We start from the raw sequence: 23,183 nt of genomic DNA on the forward strand, positions 1-23,183 counted from the left end.
GGCTGATTGATCTTTTATATAATTGCTTGAATACCCCCCCCCCCCCCCCCCCGCCAAATAAATGGGCCTCTATTTTAGGGGTTGAGGTCTATGGACTCATACAAGGTAATCAAAAAAATAGAAATCTGGAGTCTATAAGTCAGACCTAACCTAGGCCCTCATTTACATGTGCATATAAATTACCCAACTATTCTCTTCTCTCCTTCAGTGAGTTACCAGAGAGTCTCCTTGCCAAGTTAGAAAATTAGAATTAGAAAGCCAGACTCTCCTGACATATGAGAATGTCTTTAACCCATTAATCTAAATATTTTATCACATTGGTTGAAGAACCATTGGAACGCTTCCAGTAAAGTAGAGATAAAGCTCTAGAGTCATGTTTCAGCATTGATCATTATCTTAGCAGTTCCATTCCTGGTGCTCTGCAGATCACATGGTCACATTACACTGCCCAGTGTTTGCTCATATATAAAGTTATTAAAATTAAATAGGCTCAAAACTTTTGAAATCATACTGGTATTTACATATATCTGTACTCTTGAAAAGCATTTTAAACACAATGGTCTCAATTTGTTTACTCAACCATTACAGCTATGTGGTAGTATAGTTTTAAGAATATTTTTGTCTATTGCTGATTTGGGTTACATAGCTTCCCTCTCCCCAACCCCTGCCCAGGTAATTTTTTTTTTTTAACTCACCTCTTAAAGTAGAGAAAAAAAATAAACAAACAGAATTATGCCTAGTAAAGCAATTCATAGGAATGAATCACTGACATTCTCAAGTCTACTTTTATCTATGTTAGCTTTTTTCTTTACGGTGTTGTAAAGTCTGAAAACTATGAATAGTAACCAACCCATTCAAAATACATGTATAGATAGATAAATGCACACCATTTATAATTACTTCATAATTCTGAAGTTTGTTTAAACTTGAACATAAGCAGAATTTTGTGTAACTGAGACAGCATTAGTTTATTCACTGAAAAAAATCCAACTTGAGTCACTACAGGGATACCCATGATTGACGTGCCTGTTTGGCTGCATTTCACTCTCATATATTTTGATGGAATAAAAACACTGTATTTTCTAAAATGAATTTTAAAAAGACACTAAGGATGACTGGGCAAAGCATTCTGTTATCAGTGGTAGTGTGCTCAGAAGCCAGTGTATGAAATCCACATTTATGTCTGCAGTTTTGGAGAACTAAGAACCATATGGTATCTTGGTTTTATACTTCCTGAATCAGCTTAATTGCATATGCATGATAATTAGACTTGAATAAATGTGTTTGAGTGCTTTTTAGTTGTTGATATTTTGTTATAAAGCTTTTACTCCAGTTTCATTAAAAGCATTTTTAACTGTACTTGGTTTATAAGTGGGTTATCACTTTATATTAATATATGTCATATGCTATATTATTTATTTTTATGCCAATAAGAGCACTATTTTGTGTGTGTGTTTTTCTGAGTGGTTATTAATGTCAAAATGATATTAAAAAGGGGCTAATACTTCTACAAACAAGGTTAAGTTATATATAAATACATTTATACATACATTGCATATACGTTTTTATTGTTGCTAATAGTTACAGTCTAGAATATTAATGGATATTTAACTTGGCACTAGTTTTTAAAGTATTTTAGTTGGTTTTGTAAATATAAGTACAAATAAAGAAATGAAATTTGAGATTTATTCATATTGAAATAATTGATGTTCCAGATGCTCATCTCAACTTACCCAAATTATTGTATCAGTAGAACTCTGTTACAAATCCCTAAATAGGATTGTTCAACAAACCTATATCTAACCTATATACTCTGCCCCCTTTAGGTTACTTCAGAGGCTGCTCTCTTTATGAGTTCTTGGAGAGGAATATGTAAAGAAGTTATATAGTTCATGGAAAAGACATCTTGGGTCACTGTATCTCACAAGAGTCAGATTAAAGTCTGTTACTCTATTCAATTCACTGTAGATCCTATTGATGCTGGTAAGAGTTTTCTATCCAGAAAAGAAAGAGAGGTAGGTGATTTCTAAGTGATCACAGTTACATCAAAGCATTTGGTTTAAGGAAGTAAAGTGATTGTCATACAACATTACTGTAGAGTTGCTTTCTCCTGCTTTGAAAATAAATGGCTTTGCTTTACCTGGGTATTTATTTCCCATATGTATTTTCCTGGCAATCTACTGTGTAATAGTGGGAGACCATTATCTGGTGATAACAGGTTATTCTACTGACATTATCTTTTAAGTAAACTTCTTAGTGAATCATCTTTGTCATAGAAACCCTAGTACTTCATGGAATTTTGTGATGTAAAAGCATCCCATCATTGGTGTCACTTTAAGTCAGACTCCATAGCATTGTTTTGAATGATTATGTTACATTACATACTACTAAATACTCTGTTAAATAGAATTTATGATTTCAGGTCAAATCTATTTTACTTTTGATTGTACTTTCCTTATATTTTGCAGTTTCATTGTTTGGAAAAGGAAATGAGGCAGACTTTATGCTTTCGGTTAAGTTGATAATTAAATTTCAGTAAAGCAGAAGAATGATTAGTTTGGCTCATTAAAAGTAATTTGTAGAATTCTTTGAAAAACTGTGTCACACAAATGCGTTGATTGGTGCTTTCTTAATAAATACTCCCCCCCCTCCCAGTGGTGAAGGTTAACATAGCACAATTAAAGAAAAGTCATTAGCTTACAATTAAAAAGCATATTATTTTTCAGACAGGGTGAAATTTTTTTTTAATTTTATTTTTTTGTTATGTTAATCACCATACATTACATCATTAGTTTTTGATGTAGTGTTCCATGATTCATTGTTTGCATATAGCACCCAGTGCTCCATTCAGTACATGCCCTCTTTAATACTCATCACCAGGCTAACCCATCCCCCCATCCCCCTCCCCTCTAGAACCCTCAGTTTGTTTCTCGAGAGTCCATGGTCTCTCATGGTTCAGCTCCCCCTCCGATTTCCCCCTTCATTTTTCCATTCCTACTATCTTCTCTCTCTCTCTCTCTTTTTTTTTTTTTTTAACATATAACGTATTATTTGTTTCAGGGGTACAGGTCTGTGTCATCAGTCTTACACAATTCACAGCGCTCACCATAGCACATATCCTCCCCAGTGTCCATCACCCAGCCACCCCATCCCTCCTACCCCCCACCACTCCAGCAACCCTCAGTTTGTTTCCTGAGATTAAGAATTCCTCGTATCAGTGAGATCATATGATACATGTCTTTCTCTGATTGACTTATTTCGCTCAGCATAATACCATCTAGTTCCATCCGTGTTGTTGCAAATGGCAAGATTTCATTTTTTTTGATGGCTGCATAATATTCCATTGTATATATATATATGCCACATCTTATTTATCCATTCATCTGTTGATGGACATCTTGGCTCTTTCCATAGTTTGGCTATTGTGGACATTGCTGCTATAAACATTGGGGTGCACATGCCCCTTTGGATCACTACATTTGTATCTTTGGGGTAAATACCTAATAGTGAAATTGCTGGGTCGTGGGGTAGCTCTATTTTCAACTTTTTGAGGAACCTCCATACTGTTTCCAGAGTGGCTGCACCAGCTTGCATTCCCACCAACAGTGTAGGAGGGTTCCCCTTTCTCCGCATCCCCGCCAACATCTGTCGTTTCCTGACTTGTTAATTTTAGCCATTCAGACTGGTGTGAGGTGGTATCTCATTGAGGTTTTGATTTGGATTTCCCTGATGCCGAATAACGTTGAGCATTTTTTCATTTGTCTGTTGGCCATTTGGATGTCTTCTTTGCAGAAATGTGTGTTCATGTCTTCTGCCCATTTCTTGATTAGATTATTTGTTCTTTGGGTGTTGAGTTTGATAAGTTCTTTATAGATTTTGGATACTAGCCCTTTATCTGATATGTCATTTGCAAATATCTTCTCCCATTCTGTCAGTTGTCTTTTGGTTTTGTTGATTGTTTCCTTTGCTGTGCAAAAGGTTTTTATCTTGATGAAGTCCCAATAGTTCATTTTTGCCTTTGTTTCCCTTGCCTTTGGAGACGTGTCTAGTAAGAAGCTGCTGCAGCTGAGATTACAGAGGTTGCTGCCTGTGTTCTCCTCTAGGATTTTGATAGATTCCTGTCTCACATTTAGTCTTTCATCCATTTGGAGTCTATTTTTGTGTGTGGTGTAAGGAAATGGTCCAGTTTCATTCTTCTGCATGTGGCTGTCCAATTTTCCCAACACCATTTGTTAAAAGGACTGTCTTTTTTCCATTGGTTATTCTTTCCTGCTTTGTTGAAGATTAGTTGAACACAGAGTTGAGGGTCCACTTCTGGGTTTTCGATTCTGTTTCATTGATCTATGTGTCTGTTTTTGTGCCAGTACCATCTGTCTTGGTGATTACAGCTTTGTAATAGAGCTTGAGGTTGGCAACTGTGATGCCACCAATTTTGGTTTTCTTTTTCAACATTCCTTTGGCTATTTGGGGTCTTTTCTAGTCCCATACAAATTTTAGGATTATTTGTTCCAGCTCTGTGAAAAAAGTTGGTGGTATTTTGATAGGGACTGCACTGAATGTGTAGATTGCTCTAGTAGCATAGACATTTTAACAATTTGTTCTTCCAATCCATGAGCATGGAACATTTTTCCATTTCTTTGTGTCTTCCTCAATTTCTTTCATGAGTGTTCTATAGTTTTCTAAATACACATCCTTTGCCTCTTTGGTTATATATATTCCTAGGTATCTTATGATTTTGGGTGCAACACACAGAACAGATGTTGGCGAGGATGTGGAGAAAGGGGAACACTCCTATACTGTTGGTGGGAATGCAAGCTGGTGCAGCCACTCTGGAAAACAGTATGGAGGTTCCTCAAAAAGTTGAAAATAGAGCTATCCTATGACCCAGCAGTTGCACTACTGGGTATTTAACCCAAAGATACAAATGTAGTGATTCGAAGGGGCATGTGCACCCCAATGTTTATAGCAGCAGTGTCCACAATAGCCAAACAATGGAAAGAGTCCAGATGTCCATCAACAGATGAATGGATACAGAAGATGTTGTGTATATATACAATGGGATACTACTCAGCCATCAAAAAAAGGAAATCTTGCCATTTGCAATGACGTGGATGGAACTAGAAGGTTAAGTGAAATAAGTCAATCAGAGAAAGACAGTTATCATATGATCTCACTGATATGTGGATTTTTAGAAACAAAACAGAGGATCATAGGGGAAGAGAAGAAAATATAAAACAAAATGAAACTAGAGAGGGAGACAAACCATAAGAGACTATTAATCATAGGAAACAAATTGAGGGTTGCTGGAGGGGAGGGGGTGAATGGATGGGGTAACTGGGTGATAGATGGCACATGGTGTAATGAGCACTGGGTATTATATAAGACTGATGAATCACTGACATCTACCTCTGAAACCAATAATATATGTTAATTAATTGAATTTAAATTAAAAAAATGGAAAAAATAATTTTTTAAAAAAAGGAAGAGGATTTGAAAGAGGCAACACTTGAGAAAATTCTTTTCTTCCCGAATGTTTTGTAATCCCTGGCTATAATTAATCATTGTGTTTTATAATGAGAATAAAAATGTCATTGAAATAAAAAAACTAAAAAAATTTGAAGAAAATCGCAAAATTTTAATTAATAAAAATAATGAAAGAAATTCTACATCTACATTCTTAGTTTGCTTAGTTCATCACCATGTGGAAAGGGAATACATTTTTTCACAAAGTACATACTGTTAAAAGCAGCTTTTAAATTTTCCAAGGTTCATGTTTGGAAAGGGGAAAAACAAAGAAGTTACTGAAACCAACAGAAAATTTGCATTTATTTTATAATGGAGTAAAAAAAAAAAAACAAAACTCTCTTGTGAGTTAGAAATCATGTTTCTAGTTCTGCTGTTAACTATCAAGTAATGACCTCACGATAGCCTCCAGGTTCTTCCCTGGTTAGCTTATATCAGTGGTGTTCAATCTCTGGCATGCATCAGAATCATCCGAGGGTCTTAGTAATACAGAGAGTGCTAGGTGAGACCACCCACAGGTTCTGACTGGGCATTTCTGGGGCTGTGGCTCAACAGTACAAATTTCTGATGATTTCCCAGGTAATGCTGATGTTGCTGGGCTGGGAATTATACCTTGAGAAATGCTGGCTTCAGTGATCATCTGTTAGGTGCTTTGTAGCGCTTGTATTCCATGGCCTAATGTCGGAGGGCGAGAGGAAAGAGAAGAGCACCCTCAGTCTCCTGCCTGAAACAGAATATACTTTTCAGTGGGTGTTTATTGAATAAATGAACTCAATTTCTTAAATCTCAAAACATGAAAACTGTTTAGTCTTAGATTTTCATGTCTTATTTTGCTCCTTTCCTAATAGTTTCCTTTTCTAGTCTGCCTCATTTTCTTCTCTACTCAGAACTATAATTGCATATATCGTCAGTACCACAGTATCATTCACGTTTAGCCTCGGTTTCCTTTTGTATTAATTCAGTTAATTAGATTATAAGACTCTTAAGGGCAGGAGGAAGCGAGTCTAAATTTTGCATTTTCCTTTATGCCTAACACAGATCTCCCACTTTGTAGGAGATTTCATAAAGCAGGTTGAATCACTTACCTGTAAACAGATTTACATTCTTTGGAAATATCCTATCTCTGTATCAGTATTCTTCACCTTGTTGCCTGCTTTCTTGACTTGATTTCTCAAAGTGCTACAGAGAGATGCTCTTATGTGCCTGCATGGCCTCAAGTGAATTAATCATTTGCAGAATGGGAGAGAGACACCTCGAGGACAAATAAACGTAGTGCGATCAGACGGTCTTGCCTCTGGTGTTGCTCTGGTGATTTACTAAATGGTACCCTTGTGGCATGAAAGAGTTTGTAGCCTTCAGAACAGTTTCATTTATTACCAAGTAGAGGTTTACACATAGGACTTTGGTCCAGCTACACTGATAATAGAAGTAGTACTGCCTTTGGGCTGGAATCCAAAGCATCACGTAGGGTTCTTTCATTAATAAAAACTCCCAACCCTGGTCCAGCTAAAAAATGGAGACGTTTAATGCCATCAAATGACTATTTAGCTGAAATGGATTAGTTACTTTTATGACAGTATAGTATAAGATTGCCATTTTTTTTACGGAAATGTTTGAAACTACCTATATGTTTTACCTTAAGTAATTTATGGTAAATCCCTGTAAGAAATCTTGGATGAGGAGTTGATAATATGTGAGAAATTTCTTAGAAGGATACATTATATTTTTACTTTATCTCAGTGATTTAAAAATTACCGAAAAAAAAATACACACTCCTCATTGCTTTGCATGAATTACATGATTTGTGTTAACTGGGAGTCATGAGATTTAAGTAGCACAGAATTGTGCAAAGCAAGGGTGCAGTTCTCATATGCATGTGTTTCAGTTTACATTGTGCCACGTGAAGTGAACACTCCCTGCATTTAAAAATACACAGAGTACCATTGATGGGATTGGATGCTTTCATCTTTTATATTTTCCATATTTCCCAAATTCTCTAACTTTGAGGTCAGAAATGAGCTTCTATTTAAAAACTGTGTTGTAGGCCACTTTGCTTTCAATATGAAAAAAGATTTATTATTTATGTGAATATTTGATCTTAATTTAATACTTTGGGTGTCTGTTTTTCATTTATCTATTCCATACTGACTTTACTGTTATGATGGTCATTTTTAGTAGCACTTCTTCCCCCATTTAAAACAAATGACAAAAAACCCAACAACCATATTAAAACAAACAAAACAAAAAACACCTAGGCATTTTTTTTTTTTTTTTATTCCTCTCTTTCTCTCACCCCTCACACCCTGTCCATCAGCAGTTCTTGTTGGTACTCCCCACACCCCAAGATAACCAAGCCTGTTCCCTTGTTTGTCTGTACTATGACTATCCAAACCAGATCACCATCATCTCTTCCTTTGGACTATTGTAGTAATTTCCTAAATGGCTGGTTACTCCTACTATCCATCCTTTACAAAGATTTCTCTTTTAACTTCTCTTTTAATCTGATGGCTTTTTCTAGCAGTTGGAATACAATCCAAGCATAGCACTATATCCTGTGAGGCCCTACAGGATCTGGCCCTCCACCTTCCTGACCCAGATCATCTCATACACGCATTCCCTGTACTCACACTGTTTACTTGGATAGATGAAACTCATGCCTGACCCAGGGAGTTTGTACTTGATATTGCCTTTGTCAGAAATGTTCTTCCCAGGGCACCTGGCTGGCTCAGTCAGTTAAGCATCTGCCTTCGGCTCAGGTCATGATCCCAGGGTCCTGGGATTGAGCCCCATGTCAGGCTCCCTGCTGGGTGGGAGTCTGCTTCTCCCTCTTCTCCCCGCTTGTGCTCTCTCTTGCTATCTCTGTCACTATCTGTCTCTCTCAAATAAATAAATAAAATCTTAAAAAAAAACGGTTCTTCCCACTGATACTTCATTCACCACAAATATCCCTATCTCCACACTTGCCCCCTTCACTTATCTCATTACCATGATTATTTTTTTCACATGACATATACACTATCTATCTGTCAAGTTCATTTGATTTCTTGTTTATGTTTTATCTCCCTCACTGGAATAGATACTTCACCAGAAAAGGAACCTCATGTCTCTTATTCTCTTTTGCATCCTCTGTGCCTAAAACAAGGTATTTTCTTCTATATTTTAATTATTTGAATGAATGAGAGAATCCACTGAGCATTTTGTGTGTGCTAGCATTTTGTGTGTGGTATTCAGACCCGGGGTCTCCAGGATTTGTGGTGGCTTATATAGGCATGGATACTTTTAAGAGAATCAGTTTCTGAATCCTCAACTTCCAGTTGTGATTTTCCATACTTTTCCTTGCTTAAAAATCTTCTGAGGTTTGTCAGGTTCATCTTTCTTACTTTGCCTTTTACTATCTCCCACTTTACCAAAAAAAAAAAAAAAAAAAAAAAAAAATGCAAACTTCTCACCTCTTCTGAATCTTTCTAGGATGCATTGTCCAGTCTCTGAAGATCTCCAAGGTATCAGTCAAAGGTTTTATTCCTCAGGAAGTCCCTTGAGTACTCCTTAAAGAAATATTGGAGGGCATGGTACCTTATTTCATAGAAGTGATACTCCAAGTCACTCTCCCCTTCCTTCCTCTGCCTTCCCTCCTCCTTTTCCTATTAGATTCCAAACATGACTAAGTGAGAATACTGACTTGAGGGTATTAACAGATTTATTTGATGATTGAAATCTTTTCTTCTGAAGAAGGATATTCATTGGTTGGTTGGTTTGACAGCGAGGATTGCTTTCTACAATTAGATTATAATGACATGTGTTTATATATCTTTTCCTTAAATCAAATAAGCAAAATATGCTGCTTAATGTATTAATGAAAATATATTTAAAGCACATATAGAGGGGCACCTGGGTGGCTCAGTTGGTTAAGCATCTGCCTTCGGCTCAGGTCATGATCCCAGGGTCCTGGGATTGAGCCCCGCTTCGGGCTCCCTGCTCAGCGGGAAGCCTGCTTCTCCCTCTGCCTGCTGCTCCCCCTGCTTGTGCTCTCTCTCTCTCTCTCTGTCAAATAAATAAATGGATAATCTTTAAAAAAAATAAAGCACATATAGAGCATAAAACATGCCAGAAAAGTACATTCTTTCCCATATTTAAACTAACAGAAAAATTGTTAGTGGTTAACTTTTAAAGTGTGCTAGGATTATATAGCTTTTCAGTTATTTTAATAAAACACATTTGAAATTATTATGCTTGACAGTGTGAACAACATAAAATTATCCAAGGTATCAGCATAAAATATACTTGAATCGAAGAAAATAAAAAGAGTTCATCTTTCATGTAGAATGTTCAGGTTTATTACCTCTGTCTTTTGTCATTTCCAGGCTACAGTACAAATCTTTACCTTAAGGGTTTGTGGAGAATATTATGCCACTCTATCCACATTACACTATCTTAACTTATAGCTCACAGAGAAACAAATAAGCCTTACTAAGAGAAAATTGTGCAAAGGGTGCTGCTTCAGTAGTTTTTCCCATCTGAGGCACTGGATTCTTGAGACAGATTTCTATTTCAAATTCTTAAAATAGAAAAGTCAGACACACTTTACATAATTTTGTAATAATAAAAAATAGCTTATACTTCCTCTGTGTTGGGCAAAGTTCTAAGCACTTAACACACAGTAGCTCATTTAATCCTCATAATAGTTACCATGGGAGGTGCTCTGATTTCCTCCATTTCACACATAGTGAAACTGAGGCTGAGAGGAGCATTAAGCAGTTTATTCAGTGTGTTAATGAGTGTACAAATCAGAATTCAAACCCAGAAAATGTGGATCCAGAAATGTATCCCTTGTTATATTGGAGAAAACCAGAATGATGTATTAAGATGTTCAGAAGAAAACTAAAAAATTATTTTGAGATGACTATGACCCTCATTCTTTAATTATTCCGTTATATTGTTGAGGTATTTATATACAGTTTATACTATAAACTGTCAAACTGTATGCTATATGTTTGATAGATGAATACAGCACCATGTGTATCTACATGGTGTTCTGTCCATCATGTTGTTTCTCCACAGACAAAGCAAGCAGGATGCCCTTTAGGTTCTTCCAGTTTCTGGTAACCTTCTGTTTGTTGTATGGTAGATTTTTCTCCATTCTTTTGAAGCTTGGATGCATGCTTTTTTCTTTCTTTGTGTATTTCTTGCTTCCTTCCTTCCTTCCTTCCTTCCTCCCCTCCCCTTCCCTCCCCTCCTCTTCCTTTGTTCCTTCCTTCCTTTCTTTCTTTCTTTCTTTTTCTTCCTTCCTTCCTTCCTTCCTTCCTTCCTTCCTTCCTTCCTTCCTTTCTTTCTTTCTTTCTTTCTTTCTTTCTTTCTTTCTTTTTTTCTTTCTTTCTTTCTTTCTTTCTTTCTTTCCTCTTTCTTTTTCATTTATTAGAGAGAGAGAGCACACATGAGCAGGGGGGAAGGGCAGAGGCAGAGGGAGAAACAGCCTCCCCACTGAGCAGGGAGCCCAATGTGGGACTTGATCTCAGGACCCTGAGATCATGACCTGAATCGAAGGCAGCCACTTACCCTACTAAGCCACCCAGGTGTCCCACGTGCTTCTTTCTTTCAAGATTTCATTATGAATTACAAAATGTCCTTAAATCCTGCTTATGTCCTTATTTAATATTTAGTCCTGTACATGCAACTGATAGCCTACTTAAGTCTGTGGAATGGAACAACTCTCTCTCTCTCTTTTTCTCACTGTTGAACTCAGCACTCTGCAGATTCTTTGCTAGTGGATGCATTTTTTTTTTTTCTCCTGCAGAATTAACATTCCCTGTGATTTGTGATTTCTGATTGGAGGGTCATTTAAAAGTCCTCTTGATTACTTTCTAATGGATCTGTCATTGGAATACTAACATGGAATACTAAGCCATTCCCAATTACACATAAGGCAGCAACAGCCTTAAGAATATTATTATTTAATATCATATAGTATTATTATCCCTCTATCTATTTTGTACATTCAGGAAGACTGATCTCAAAATTTATCTTTAGCATTGGAAATACCAGGATTCAAATCTCGACTTTACCTCTCTGTCACCAAATTTATTTATTTGACAAGAAAAATTACAGTTATCTAATGAAGTTGTTAGGAGGATTAAAATGAGATAATTTATGTATTCATTAAATAGGAGGGCACCTCTTCCAGTGAATTTGTGACTAAGTTAAAAAAAAAAAAAACCACAAAAGGCAAAAAAGAAAACGAATTATGTTAATGTAGCTTCTTGAAAAATAAATTTTGTTTTAAAATTATAAAAAAAAATGGGAACAATATTTAATTATATAGATATATTAGACGTGTATAGAACAAGGATTCTTTTGTTTGTTTCAAATAGGACATGTTTTTGGCAATGACAGTCTTTTCTTTTGTTTGATTCAATTAGAGTTGATTCCGTTATCAGGAACTCTGAGCTCTATAAATGTTAGTTTAGCTACCTATCTGTATGTCTTTGAATGAGGTACTTAACCAACTGGATTTTTCTTTCTTTATCCACAAAAAGAAATTCACCTTCCAGATGAACACCAAGGTGGAACTCCTTAAATGTTCCAAGATGCAAAATCTCCATCTAGTGGCAACCCAAGTCAGGCACATTATTCCTGATACCAAATACAGCTAACACAGCCCATTTCGCATAAACATAGGTCCTTCTCTCATGAATTCACTCTTACTAGTTTTTCTATCAAATTAACAGTATGCGACTCCATATAAACTCAAGAGCAGTCAGTCATTCCTTATAGTGGTCTTTGATGCAGAACAATAGTCTCATTAGAAGATAACTTAGTGAATTTATTTACAAAGTTTAAGGTGTGAGTGTGTGTGTGTGTTTTAACAAAGAAAGAAATGAGCTGAATTTACTATGTTCCCTTTATTATAATATATATTATGTAGTTCCTCTCAAAAATAAATAAATTTAAGTAAAAGAACAACGTAGGTAATAAAATATACTTTAATGTATTTGGTAAAATCTAGTTTTAATTATATTTTATGGATCTAGAATAAATCTATTAATTGTTCGTTTATTATTGGCCTTTTCTACAAATTTAAAATGTATCTGATATAATCTGAAATAATTTTAATCTGATATTATATCAGAGAATTTAAATATTAAAATATGTTAAATATCAGCCATGCCTTCCTTCCTAAATTCTAAAAACTCTATCCATCCGTGTTATAATTCATATATTACAAACTACAATTTTAAATAATAAGAGAAAAGTAAGAATATATGTATATGATTTGGTCAAATTCAACAATTTATGCAAGCAGATACAATATAAGGGGAAGAAAGAAACTTGTTATCACATTTCTGATTTTATCATGTAACAAATAGACTGCATTCCCAAATGTACTCTTGCTCTCTTTTGTAACATATACTACATCTGTGTTTGGGGCGGTACTCCCTAGAACTTTATTTTCACTTAACTGTGAAGCAATACTGAATCTCATTCATTATTAACTTTGAAATGAAAGAAAGGATATTCAGAATATCATTTTATTATCAGATGCATCTGTGTGTGCATGTGTGCACATGTGAGTGTATATCCTAAATTTCACAGATGGTATGCATGCATTTTAATAAATTAGAGGGACTAACAGAATTCATCTATTCAGTTCTCTAATTTTATGAATGGAGAAACAGAGTCCAAGAGAAATTATATCCACAGATATATTGCGGAACAGTGTCATTGACAAATGTGATCATTGCATGTTGAATTCGAAGACAACACTTTAAAAAAAAAAAAACACAACAAATCCAAGATTCTGTTTTTAAAATGATTCTGACAGAATTTGTACACCATGCCAACACATAACTGAGTGGAAATGAGTATATTCTGTAACATGCTGCCATTCGCATTATAAAGGATACAACTATAACAGTATTTATAAGAAAAGAAAGGCAGTAATGATTTGTGGATACACTCATTTCTTTTTTTCCATCTTATCAGACCAATGCTGACTTCCAATTATATTGATCTAAGTTTATATTTATATTGATCCAGTTTATGTTTAAATTGGAGCATACATTGAAGATGTTGAATTCCATATTACTGCCTATGCTGATTTGTATTGTCAGTATTACTGATAATATACACACAGATACAGATATAACATATTTATAAGTGTTGAGTGTAGCCATCTTTAAATGTAATCTCCTAATATGTATTCTAATTTGTATTTAAAAAATTCTTTCCCTCTGGTTTTGAGTCATCTTATATTGACCTATGATAGTATTTTCCTTTTCTTATTTATATGTGTGTTTGTGACCATGAGCTGTTTAATGCAACACTGCAAATAAAATTTTAAAAATTATATTTACAACATATAATAGGAACAAAATATGCTACTACCCTTGTACACTTTTTATACCAATGTTTTTTACAAAGCAGTACATATGTTCTACTCTTCAGAAAAAATGAAAAATGTTGGAAAATAAATAATAAATTTGAATTGATATATTTGAATCTGAATTCTCTTTAAAATACAAGTTCTAGGGATGCCTGGGTGACTCAGTCAGTTAAGCATCTGCCTTCAGCTCGGGTCATGATCCCAGGGTTCTGGGATCGAGTCCCACATCCAGCTCCTTGCTCAATGAGGAGCCTGCTTCTCCCTCTGCCTGACACTCCCTCTGCTTGTGCGCACGCTCTCTCTCTCTCTGACAAATAAATAAATGAATAATATTAAAAAAATAAAATACAAGTTCTATACATAGTTGTAAGTGGATAACTGAAAAAAATTCTCTTATTTTTACTATTCTAACTTCCAAGTTAAGAATTAGAGTCTTCCTTCAATTCCAAAGGCAATTTATTTTTATAAGGTACCATTTATTTAAAAAAAAACAAAGTTATAATTTGCAAATGTATTTGGAGACTTTCATTTTTCATTTACATAAAGGACTTGATAATTAACTGCGCAATAAATCTTAAATTGGTTTTGAAAGTTGTAGGAAAAATAGACCTTATTGTTAAAAAGGAAGATCTCCTGCACCCTCTGCTGATACGAAAGCACAACTGCAGGTTATTTATTATAAAGTTGCTCCTTTACTTTTTAGTAAAGAAAATAAAATGTATAAAATGTTTGAAGAGATTATTGGTATTTATATTTTGTCATATTCGTCAATTGTTTATTTTCAAATTATTTAGAAAAACCATTTTCCCAGGTGTTCATTCTCCTTCTTCCAGAGACAACTACTACATTCCAAGTTACTTTTAACATATTTACATGCCTATATCATACTTCGACATTATATAATCTTTTGATAAGTTATATAGTTATACTACCTTAGTTTGAATTTTTAAAGGTTTACTTATAAAAATAATTCATTAATTCATTCTTACTGTTAAAACTTCATCATATGGCATATAACCCTGGTGTCCTCATTGATGACAAAGGCCCTGTTCAAAGATAACCCCTGTTCACACTTTGAAGTACAACATTGCAGATCTTTTCCTATGCATATTATTTTTAAAGTTTCATAATTCATTTATAATTTATATAATGTATCTTTTAGCTACCTTATTTTATTTTTTAAAGGTTGTATGTACTTATTTGAGAGAGAGAGAGCAGGAACAGTGGGGAGGGGTAGGGGGAGAGGGAGAAGCAGATTCCCCACTGAGCAGGGATACTGATGCGGGGCTGGATCTCAGCACCCTGGGAACATGACCTGAGCTGAAGGCACACACTTAACTGACTGAGCCATCCAGGCACCCTTGATTTTATTAATTAAATGCCTTGGAAATTGTTTTCTATGTCAGTTTATATCTTTTACCTTATATGTTTAGCTCTTATACATTATGCTGTAGAATAGATAAATAATATTTAAAAAATTCTATTATTGGACATATATATTACTTTCAATTTAACTAATATAAACCAACCTTGAATATCCCTATACATGTTTCTTTGTGCAGATATGTGAACATTATTCTAGGGTAAATGCTGAGAAGTGAAATCCCTTAACTTGATATTTTGATACATAATTTTCTAAAATAACCTTAACAATTTGGACTCCTTCGTAAGTGTCTGTAAGTACCACTTCATTCACCCAAACTTGATATTATTTAGTTTTAAGCTGTTAGTGGTAAGAAATTGTATCTTGTGCTTTTTCCTGATTAATAGTGGAGTTGAAATATTTGTTCATATTTTGATTAAAGATTTGTGTTTCCTCTTATGAATTTCCTGTCTGTATTCCTTGCTACTTTTTTCTTTCTTTTTTTTTTCTGTTTCTAATTGGCTTGTAGGAGTTCTTTCTATATTCCCCAGGTACTTACAGGTTTGAATATCTTTTCATAAATTCATTGGTGATGTGTATTTCTTCTGGGAATTGCTTGTTCATATTCTTTACTCATTTATTTGATTTTTTTATTGATTTATAAGAATTCTTTATATATTCCAGATAATCCATTGCCTGTCATATATGCTTCAAATATTTTTTTTTCTCATTCCTTAGAGAAGTCTGCAAATGGTTGACTGTCATGAGACTACAAAAGATAGCCATATATCTCAAGACATGAGTTAGGCTCCAGATCCCATGGGATCAGTCTGAAGCTAGTCTCCATTGGTGACCACATATCTGATTAGCTTTTCCCTCTGTCCTATCATACCTCCTTTCTTAACCTTCTCCTGAGAGTAGTTCTCTAATAAATTGTTTGAACAAGAATCCCTTGCTCAGGCCCTGCTTCTAAGAAACCTTAGCTAGGATGCTGTGAAGATTTTTTTTTTTTCCAAAATAGTATTTTATTTTATTTTATTTATTTATTTATTTATTTTTTAAAGATTTTATTTATTTGAGAGAGAGAGCATGAGAAGGGGGAGGGTCAGAGGGAGAAGCAGACTCCCCGCGGAGCAGGGAGCCGGATGTGGGACTCGATCCCGGGACTCCAGGATCATGACCTGAGCCGAAGGCAGTGGCTTAACCAACTGAGCCACCCAGGCGCCCACCAAAATAGTATTTTAAAACCAACACAGATTTCTCCAATAATAAGATGTGATTATAAAAAATAATATAATTTTTCTTTATTAACAAATGTATACATACTTTTAGATGTGTGCTGTCCTCTTTAAAGTTGTATATTTGTTACACTGACATTAGCACTGCTCAAAAAATTTATCAGATCCATCTTTTGGGAATCATGTTTTGAGCCTAAGACACAGTCTTTGAATATTCATAATATTGTCAGTTATTTTCTCCTTAAAGTCTAAATTATTCTGTTAAAGATAAAAAAAAAAAAAACTAAGACTGAATAATTGAACTCAATATTTACTTAATGAAAAATTGAACTAAACTTGTCAGGTAGGAGATCAGCATGGCCAATAATATTTTGGGTCAAAAGCACGACCGAGTGGAATTATTTGTAAGAGACAAGTTAAAAAATGCAACAGTGGCCACATCACTATTTATTCATATATATCAGTACTAATTCTAAGCCCCATGGACATGTAGGTATTGTAGCTTCTAATAATCATTCTGCCCTGTTCAGGATTGACTCAGGAAATGACAGTATTAGTCTTTGAGTAGACAGAATTAGAACTTCCAGGTGAGAGTGGTTTGGAAAGTTCTAAGTTGAATTAAAAATCATTTGTTGGGCAACAATACAAACATGGTTAATTGTTCTTGATAAATAACTTACAGTTATTAAAGCACTTATCCTATGTTAGACCCTGTACTGAATGCTTTTGTGTGTGTGTTTACTAGATCCTGATGAAAATTCCTTAAGGTAGGTGCAACTGTTTATCTTCGTGAAGAAATTTAGGCGCAGGGAGCTTAAATACCTTTTTAAGCCACTCTCAAGTCACACAACTCATGTGTAATGCCCAGTTCAAGTCTGGATATTCTTGTGTCAGAATCTGCATTCTTAACAGTTACACATTCATTGTGTGTAAATCCTGGAACATAAATTATAATGTTCTTTAAATATAAATAGTCTCATTTACCTAAGCCTGGTCACATGTAGATACAGCTTTTGACTTCTTTCAAATATTAAATTCTATCTAATCTCTGGCCCAAATCCATCCTTTTTTTTTTTTTTTTAAATTTTATTTATTTGACAGAGAGAGACACAGCGAGAGAGGGAACACAAGCAGGGGGAGTAGAAGAGGGAGAAGCAGGCTCCCCGTGGAGCAGGGAGCCCGATGTGGGGCTGGATCCCAGGACCCTGGGATCATGACCTGAGCCGAAGGCAGACGCTTAACGACTGAGCCACCCAGGCACCCCCCAAATCCATCCTTTTTATATGTCATTTTACCTTCTGTTGTGTCTTCTGGTTACTAAATAACTAAGATCATATAGGGCTGGGTCTCAAGATTACATGTCCTTCTAAATCTGTATCAGGACCCCTTGTCTTCCATCAATTCGGACAGGGAACTCCTCTGCTTCCCTAAATCCTGCTGGAATAATCTCTTTGAAATGTATTCTCCTTTCATATTGTAACGGTTCCCATTATTATGCTAATTTGACATTACTCATTCTCTTTTTTTCCAAGGAGATTGATTTATACAGATCTAATCAGGGGCAGTCTACCTCTGTTTACATATCAACTTTAGAGTCAAATCATTTTTAGTAGTTACCTTCACCTAAAGGTAGATATTTCTGATATAAGCAATTATTTATTTGGATTATTTTCTTGTTTATTTGTTAAAAAGAACTTCATCTACTTAGTGCGGCTACATTATATGCAAATTTAATAATTTGTGAATTAAACATACCTGATCAATTATATGATTTCTGACTCTGCCTTCAGCTGACAATCTCATTTTCTTTCCGGTGATCGATCACCCACTTGGTCCTGATCCATCCGTTTTTTAATTTATCTCATGTTGCCCTCACTAACCCTATGGCTGAAGTGGCCCTGTTCATGTTTTGGTAGTGATTTATCTGTTAAAAATCCTTCCATTAGTTCCCCGTTCATTTAAGGGAAAAACAGTAAAACATTTTAGAAATTCATTTAAGGATACCTTGCAACATAAAGTTAAAGAATGTTGAGGTGTAAATTGCATGGCTTTGTAATAGAGTCTGGACTGGAGGGCTTTCCAGCTGAGCCCTAACCACCTAAAAGGTTGTGAGCCTCATTTAAATCTGTGGCTGAAGGACATATTTAGGTAAGATTGTTTTGGAAACTTCTTCAAGCTTTTATTTTATTTAATTTTGGTAAAAGTTGATCAATGCCCTTTGATATGTTTACATATAATTTATTTTCTGCCATCACTTTCTTAGTGTTGAAAAATTGTTACCTAGAGAATATTTGGTTTCTGTGAATTTTCTTTCTTCTTTTTCATCATGTATCATAGATTTTCTTTTCAGCATGATCATTTAGGCTGTATCGGGTTATTTTCGGAAATCTTTTCTGAGAAAGAATAGAACTGGGACCAGATTTACTTCATGCAACATTCATCACAAACCTTTAAAATATTGATCATTGTTTTTCAATTCCAATAAAAATGTATACTTTGGGGAGGTTCATCATAAGGGATTGGAATACTGATCTTGATTTATGTACTCCCCCAATATTTTTAGGTGATTTTTAAAATGGAATAATTGGGGCAGATTTTGATAAGTAGCTCATTTTTATAATCATTTGTTCCCCACTTGCTTGAATGCATTGCATCAGAAAAGAAAGAAACTGGAAATTTATTCACTATCAGGCAGAGTGCTAAGTTTCTTTCTGATTTTGCACCTTTTCATACCTAAAATAATTATTATCTTATTCTAGCTAATGCTACTAGTAAGTGGCAGAGCTTGGATTTGAAGTATTTTTGTTTGTAAATTTCTCCCTAAACATCACAAGTTTGGGGAGAAAGACAAATGATATTTAGGACTATCTCAGATGTGGGCTGTCAGGTGACTTCATCTTTGGCTTATGGTGACAAAATATGAGGGGTATTCAAATTCTAGGAAAATATTTGAAAAAATGCTGGGAAAGAAAAAGGTGAAGGGGGTTTTGTTTTGTTTCTTTTACTTGCATAGACAGACATAGCTATCTGTATGTGGTATTCATTTTCAAGATGATTGCTTTGAAACCCTGCAAGGTCTTTTTTTTTTTTTTTTTTAAAGATTTTATTTACTTATTTGATAGAGAGAGAGACAGCAAGAGAGGGAACACAAGCAGGGGGAGTGGGAGAGGGAGAAGCAGGCTTCCCACTGAGCAGGGAGCCCGATGCGGGGCTCGATCCCAGGACCCTGGGATCATGTCCTGCGATCATGACCTGAGCCGGAGGCAGACGCTTAATGAGCCACCCAGGTGCCCCTGAAACCCTGCAAGCTCTTTTTATGCCTCCAGATAATGCCTTTAGAAACATGAAAGAAAGTGTGTGTGTGTGTGTGTGTGTGTGTGTGTGTGTGTGTGTGTGTGTGTGTATGTATATATACATATATATGTATATTTTTCAGTATTTCTTATTTTACATTTACTCTATTTTAAATAGGTAACATTAGCAATGCATATAGCCCCTTTAACTAGAATTTGTATTTTTCTGAACCATGCCAAATAAGATTCACCTCTCATTTTATTCAGAACAGATCTACTGTATGATGTTGCACTCTTAAGGGTAATGATAGTGTTTACTAAAGTTACAGAGATCACTGAATAAAGTACTTTCTGGGAATTTCTTGTTAAATCCTGGTGTTAAAGAGCAAAGGATACTGTTTCTTCAATTGAGATCAAACTGAATTTCATACCACTTCCAGTAGGGTCAAGTTATGCATCTGTGTAGTGATATTGTCTAAAATAGTCTAACTTTTTGTTTATCCATATAACTTTAAAGGTATAATTAGAAGACACTCTTTATAACAAATTTGTTTTCCCAAGAAAATAATGTTCATAGTAGTAAAGGCCCCTGGAAGATGGGCAGGTCTGGTTCAACCTGTGTATTTTTTAGGATCTGTTATGATTGAGGTGATATGACTTCTGAACCAAGAAATATTAGAGGAGAACTGAAAAAAATATGTTTATTTTATCTGACTTGGAAATTTATAAAAATATATGAAAATATACACAAGGTTTATTAAGAAATTAAAAGGTGATTGTCATAATAAAATTATAATAAAAATAAAATTAACATGTTGCAGTGTTACATTTGTCTGTCATTAATAGTTGATGTGATGATATATTGTTTTATTCAACTTTTTTATTTAGCATTGTGCTTCTAGAACATTTTCAGATGTTAGCAAATTTTAGATTATTGAATGATTTTACAGTTGGAAAGGCTTTCAATTAACGTATGACTCTCTAAAAGTTGTAAATTAATATAATTAACCTCAAAATTGCAGCATTTATTTATGGTAGTGAGGCAGAAAATATGTTTATTTAGGTTTGAAATACTGATGTATTGAAGTTAAAACTTTATTTCCTAAAGTCCATTTACTTGACAGGTACTAACTGTGTCTTACATTAGGCAATGGGGTCTCAAAGCAAAGCAGAGATGGCCTTTGCGACTAAGAAATTTAAGGTCAAATAGTGAAGTCAGATAGACAGATGTTAACTATGTAAGGTAATACTTGAGGATATGTAAAGGAGTAGTATTACATCCCAAATGGAAGAGGATGGGAAAGGGGTCACGGATGACATCCTGGAAAGGACAATGTTCGAGAAATAGGAATATTTCACATCAGAGTTACAGGAAGGGCATCCTAAGCAGGTGATCCCACATCTGCAAATGCCCAGCAGGTGAAAGTGAACAGAAAATGGCAAGCAGTAATCAGTCCAATTAGAGAATTAAATATGAGGAGAGGGGGATAATGAATCTGGAGATATAAATAGCATCTAAACATAGAAGAGTCTCTCTAAAAAATATGGATAATTCCAACCTATCTATATATATGTTATTTCTCTTTTTTAGCTGGGAAGCTCTCAGTAGGAAATCAAGACCTTAATTTAAAAGACTATCAGTTAGACAAAGTAAAATCTAAAGGATTTTTATCTCCAACAGATTTTATATCTGTTTCATGTTATCCCATTCAATGTGCAAATATCTCTTAGTATTTATGATGTTTTTACTTAAATTAGGTTAAATATATTAGTAACCTAAGTGTATTATTGGTACCCAATGGAAGTCTGGTTGTTTTCATTAAGCACTTAGGAAGAGAGGAGTAATTACTATATTTTTTTTTCTGAATTTTTTATTAGTTAAATCCTTTGAATACTTGCTAAAGAGATATTGAATGAGTCCCTATTTTTAAATGCTGACACAGGGGCCCCTGGGTGGCTCAGTCAGTTAAGTGTCTGACTTTAGCTCAGGTCATGATCTCAGGGTCCTGGGATTGAGCCCCTTGTTGGGCTCCCCACTCAGCAGGGAGTCTGCTTGCCTCCCTCCCGCTACCCCTCCTCCCACTAGTGCTTAATCTCTCTCAAATAAATAAAATCTTAAAAACATTTTTTTCATGATTTCAGTCTTACTGATGCTTTAGTTAACATTATTCTCAGTTGTGATTTTTCATTAATGTGCATCATTTATTTCCATTCAATGCCTAGTGAAGAATTTTGTTATAATTGGAGCATTATTAACCATTACGATATTTAGCTGGTGGTGAATCTATGGTTATAAATGCATTAATGTCAAGATACTTACCATTATTACTAATAAGGTATTTTCAGTATTTGTGTATATTGAAATATTTATTGGCCTTTTTTTTTTTAACATTTCTTGCTTTTGGGTCAGCATTTATTTTATTATTTTTTGTATCCACTTTGGAAATTGGAAATTGGTTAAATTAGATTTAACCTGGGAGGAAAATTAGATATTTTTAATTTGTGAGATTTTAAGAGCTAAAGTGTCTTTGTTTATATTTTAAACTTTATTCTCTTGGGCACCTGGGTGGCTCAGTCGTTAAGCGTCTACCTTTGGCTCAGGTCATGATCCCAGCGTCCTGGGATCGAGGCCTGCATCGGGCTCCCTGCCCAGTGGAAGCCTGCTTCTCCCTCTCCCAGTCTCCCTGCTTGTGTTCCCTCTCTAGCTGTCTCTCTCTGTCAAATAAATAAATAAAATCTTTAAAAAAAATAAACTTTATTCTCTCAAAGGCTTACAAGAATATGCAGATATGTTGGGAGTGTTTTACACATAGTTTGATTTAGATTCAAATTTAGTGAATGCAAGTAGAAATCATTTAATAAAAATCATTTAATGCAAATCTTAGATTTTATATCATTTGGGACAAAATATTAAATATTTTTAAATGTGAATCCAAAAGGGAATATATTTTTTCATTTTTGTTACATACTTCTTCAGGACCATGAAAGTATTTCACTTGATCAATCTCATAATGTTTCTGTAAGAATAATAAAATGGAGGGCTGGTCATTTTATGTAGTATTTGTTATTGTTCAGTTAGGTAGTTTTGGTTGCAAAAAACAGCAAAATGAAACAGAGTCTGATTCAAGTTGATGTAGGGGGTGTATACATTACAGTTAAGGAATTATGTGAAATACAGAAATAAAGCAAAACAAAGCAAAACAGGAACCAATCAGGGCACATTATGAAAATCAGTGAAAAATAGCAGTCGTCAGAATGGCAAGATTGACCATACAAGTGGGAATCTCTGAAGTAGAAGCATAGCTGGACCTTCAGCAGCACACGGTTTGGCTCTTCACTCTACTGAAGGCAGAATTATCATCTGATTATGAGCTGATCCTGTGGTTACA

General features: G+C 34.8%; 1 protein-coding gene across 7 annotated transcripts in view; it reads left to right on the forward strand.

Moving 5' to 3' along the window:
- Positions 1-23,183, forward strand: part of CCSER1 (coiled-coil serine rich protein 1) — a 1,349,277-nt gene that overhangs the window by 124,533 nt on the left and 1,201,561 nt on the right. For 3 of the 7 annotated variants that reach the window (XM_032400826.1, XM_032400831.1, XM_032400832.1), the window contains exon 3: positions 1,827-2,015. The exons of the other annotated variants lie outside the window; for them this stretch is intronic. The gene's annotated coding sequence lies outside the window, so the exon portion shown is untranslated. The remainder of the gene's footprint in view (positions 1-1,826; positions 2,016-23,183) is intronic. 7 annotated transcript variants of the gene reach the window in all.

Source organism: Phoca vitulina, unplaced genomic scaffold (genome assembly GCF_004348235.1).
Source record: "Phoca vitulina isolate PV1807 unplaced genomic scaffold, GSC_HSeal_1.0 scaffold3, whole genome shotgun sequence".
NCBI lineage: Eukaryota > Metazoa > Chordata > Mammalia > Carnivora > Phocidae > Phoca > Phoca vitulina.